This window comes from Callithrix jacchus, chromosome 3 (genome assembly GCF_049354715.1).
Source record: "Callithrix jacchus isolate 240 chromosome 3, calJac240_pri, whole genome shotgun sequence".
Taxonomy (NCBI): Eukaryota; Metazoa; Chordata; class Mammalia; order Primates; family Cebidae; genus Callithrix; species Callithrix jacchus.
Window position 1 is genome coordinate 182,206,562 of NC_133504.1, and position 4,419 is coordinate 182,210,980.

Consider the following 4,419-nt stretch of genomic DNA (forward strand, 5'->3'; position numbering starts at 1 on the left):
CATTGTATGGATGTACCACATTTATTAATTCATTTACTGAAGAACATCTTGGTTACTTCCAAGTTTAGAAAATATAAGTAAAATTGCCATAAACATATATGTGCAAGTTTTTGTGTGAACGTGTTTTCAACTCATTTGAGTGAAAATCAAGGAGCTAAATTGCTAGATTTCATGGTAAGAGTTTCTTTGATTTTATAAGAAACTGACACATTCTTCTAAAGTGGCTGTACCATTCTGCATTTGCATCAACAATGAATGAAAATTTCTATTACTCCACGTCCTGAACTACATTTGATGGTGTCATTGTTTTGAATATAAGCCATTCTAGTAGGGATATCCTGATATCTTATTATAATTTGCAATTCCCTGATGATATATGATGTTGAGCATCTTTTAATGAATGTGCTTCTTTGTCATCTGTGTATCAGTGAGCTGCCTGTTGCCCATTTTTAAGTGGGTTGTTTACTTTTTATTGTTGAGTTTTTAAAGAGGTCTTGGTATTATTTGATTAACAGTCCTTATTGAATATGTGTTTTCAAGTATTTTTCTGGTTTGTACTTCATCTATTAACAGTTTATTTTGCAAAATAGAAGTTTACAAAATTTACTGAAGTCCAACTTATAATTATTGTTTTCTTTCATAGATCATGCTTCAAATGTTGTATCTAAAGTCAGGACCACCCCCAAGGTCATCTAGTTTTTCTCTGTCGTAATCTTCTGCAATATGCAGTTTTGTATTTTACATTTAGGTCTATGAGTGATTTTTGAGTTAATTTTTGTGAAAGACAGGAGATCTGTACCTAGATTCTTTTACTTTTCCCTACATATAGACTCCCAGTTGTTCCAGCACCACTTTATTTTTATCATTTATTTCTTTTTGACAAGGTCTTGCTGTCACTCAGTCTGGATTGCAATGACACAGTCATAGCCCACAGTAGCCTTGAACTCCTGCGCTCAAGTGATCCTCTCATCTCAGCCTCCCAAGCCACTGGGACTACAGGCATGTGCCTCCACACCCAGCTATTTTTTGTTTGTTTTTGCAGAGATGGCATCTTGCTATGCTGGAAACCTTCCCAGAAGAAGTACCACGGGTTCATAAAACTGCTACACTACCTGGTGTAATCCAAAGGGAAGCAAGTCTCCAACAATGAGAACACAAAGTACATGGACAGAGTTAATGAAGCATAACATTGGATTAAGGAAGTAAGAAAATGAATTTGCTGTTTCATAGGAGGACAATGGTTTGTATGGTAAAAAGTATTAACAAGCCTAAAAGACTACCCCACTGCTTTTGCTGTCAGTAGTACTGCTCCTGACCTTTTCGTCACTGTTGCCCTTTCAAAAACCCCTCAAGAGGGACTGCCTCAGAGAACACATCTACCTATTCATTCTGTGGGCCCCATTACACTCTGCCTACTGTTCTAGATGCTGGGGGACACATGTGTGAAAAAGCGGCTAGACATTCTTCTTCCAAAGTCTCATATACTGCTCCACACTGTAAACGTCTTTATTGCATTTTAGGTTTTGGGGTACATGTGCAGAACATGCAAGACATTTGCATAGGTACACACATGGCAGTGTGTTTTGCTGCCTTCCTCCCCTTCACCCACATTTGGCATTTCCCCCCAGGCTATCCCTCCCCAGCTCCCCCCCACTGTCCCTCCCCTCTTCCCCCCAATAGACCCCAGTGTTTGGTACTCCCCTCCCTGTGTCCATGTGTTCTCATTTTTCATCACCCACCTATGAGTGAGAATATGCGGTATTTCATTTTCTGTTCTTGTGTCAGTTTGCTGAGAATGATGTTCTCCAGATTCATCCATGTCCCTACAAAGAACACGTACTCATCATTTTTGATTGCTGCATAATATTCCATGGTGTATATGTGCCACATTTTCCCAATCCAGTAAGCGTTTTTAAATGCTTTTGCCCTACCACTGCTTCAATACACAATTTAGATTCCCTTCTCTTGTTTACTGACCCAAATATTCATTTAAACCACCTCCCATCCCTGTGTGCTCCTTAACCACTGATATCTTAATTCAATTTTCTCCTTTGATTCAAGGACACCTGAGACATTGTTTCCTATCTTCGGCATCAAGAAACCCTAAACATACAGGTTCCTGTCTTCCTGCTGCAGTGGGAAATTTGGACCAATATGTGACATTCATATCGCACAAATACAATTAATGTATTTATCTGTGGCTTTTCTGCTCGTGTTAAAGATTAAAAATATTTCATTTCCAGGATAAACTGAGATGAGGTGTCTTGGGAAAGATAGGGTCATTGTGTGAATTGATCCTCTTGGGGAAAGGTGTATGATATGGCTTGGCTGTGTCCCCAACCAAATCTCATCTGGAGTTTTAACTCCCTCAATTCCCACGTGTCATGGGAGGAACCTGGTGGAGGTAATTGAATTATGGAGATGGGTCTTTCCCGTGCTGTTCTTGTGATAGTAAATAAGTCTCACGAGATCCAATGGTTTTAAACATGGGGATTTCCCTGCGCAAGCTCTCTCTTTGCCTGCCACCATCCGCCTAAGATGTGACTTGCTCTTCCTTGCCTTCTGCCATGATTGTGAGGCCTCCCCAGCCACGCGGAACTGTGAATCCAATTAAACCTCTTTCTTTTTTAAATTGTCCAGTGTCAGGTACATCTTTATCAGCAGCTTGAAAATGAACTAATACAAAGTGCTTTGTGAACTTGAACTAGGGGAACTTCTAGAGAAGCCCATGCAGGTCCTGGAACAAGTGCTTCACACCCAGGACATCACACAAAGAGGGGAGCTAGGAATACTGTCAAAGCAAGACACCACCATGGACCAGGCACTTTGCTAACTAATCTGCCGTAGCTTCAGAGAGTTACCAAGTAGCATGGAGACAACTATCTGCAGTTATTAGGGAGCATAACTAATGTCTCCATGCTATTTTGATAACTAATTCTGCAGTTACTGCAGAATTAGTTATCAAAGCAGTATGAAGATATAGCTGTTGCTGTCCTTCGCTGAGACTCAAGAACACCAGGCAATTTCCCCAGGGCTACATGGTTCTTTGTTGACAGAGCTGGGATTCAAACAGAGGTCCGCTCTCAATGGTTTTAAGCTTTTAGTCTTTCTGTTGCTACACACTGCCTCTCAAAGGTGGCCAGACATCCAGAACAGAGCTTTTATTTGAGTTTGTAAAATAACACACTATAGCAGGTTCTGTTGCTGCTCTGTTCTCCTCCCTTGTCACTAATCAGCTCAGCACCTGCCAACAGTCTCTCACTGCAGGCAGGTAGGGCTCTCTACCTGAGGGCTCTTTCTCAGCCTTCACTATAACCTAAAAATACTAAGTGCTGCAGCTCTGGGAGTGCCCCTCTACTACTGACAGATGAAAATTCAAGGACGAGAAGCCCAACTTCCTCAATCCCCAGGTAGGATAACTCTGTGATATGCTCTAGCTTTCCCTGGCACAGCTGAACTCAAGTTGTCCACACATTAACTCAAGTGCTAATCTGCTTCAAAACACACCTTTTATTTGCTTCTTACCCTGACTTATCTACCTTCCCCCCTCCCTTACTAGTGCTTCCTGGGATCATCTCCCAAATTCCTAGACACACTCTTTGACTCAAATCCTAATCTCAGGAGCCGATTCTGTGTAAATCCAAATAGAAATACATGTTTTACCTTAGAAATGAAGAATGCAGAACAATTTGGGGGATGGTAAAAGATCTTTAAAATTAAAGGCATCCTTGCCTATAGGTGAGCTTCTCCTTCTGTCTTGTGCTTTTACTTTTCAATGCTTTTTCTTATAATTAGCATACTTTTGATAACATGAAAGCATTTCTCTTTTGTATCAAAAGAAATGCAATTATAAAAATGTCTGAGGCCACACTAGGTTGGGATTTAAAGAGTGATGGGCTATAATGGTCCCTGAGAGATTCCTGGCTGTGTTCCTGAGTCAGACTTCACTGAAAGAATGGGTCGACCACGGGAACACTCAGCCAAGAGTAACCATGGAGAGCCTGATGCACCAACATGCTCCCACCATGGTCTGGTTCAAGGTCAGGTGCATCTGGCAGAGATGCAAGGATGTGTTTCTCAATTTATCTTCACGTAGAATCCAGTCTCACAGACTACCACTTCCTGGAGTTTGTCCTGTGGATTTCATTGTCCATAGCTACACACTTTCAACAGTCATTCTATTGTGAGTCTTTTCTCACAATAGAATAGTAATAAACATAGTAATATTTTTTGGAGGGTAGGAGAGGACCCATCAGTCATGCTCATTAGCTACCATCTTAACCTGGGCAAATAGTGATGCATGGAAATACAGGTTGGCAGTGAGTCTGAGAAATGTGTCCGAAAGAACAAGGTGCCTGTGCCAGGGTTGGGATTAAGTAGGGACTTCGTACCTGCAAAGTAAAAAGGCATCCTCTTGAC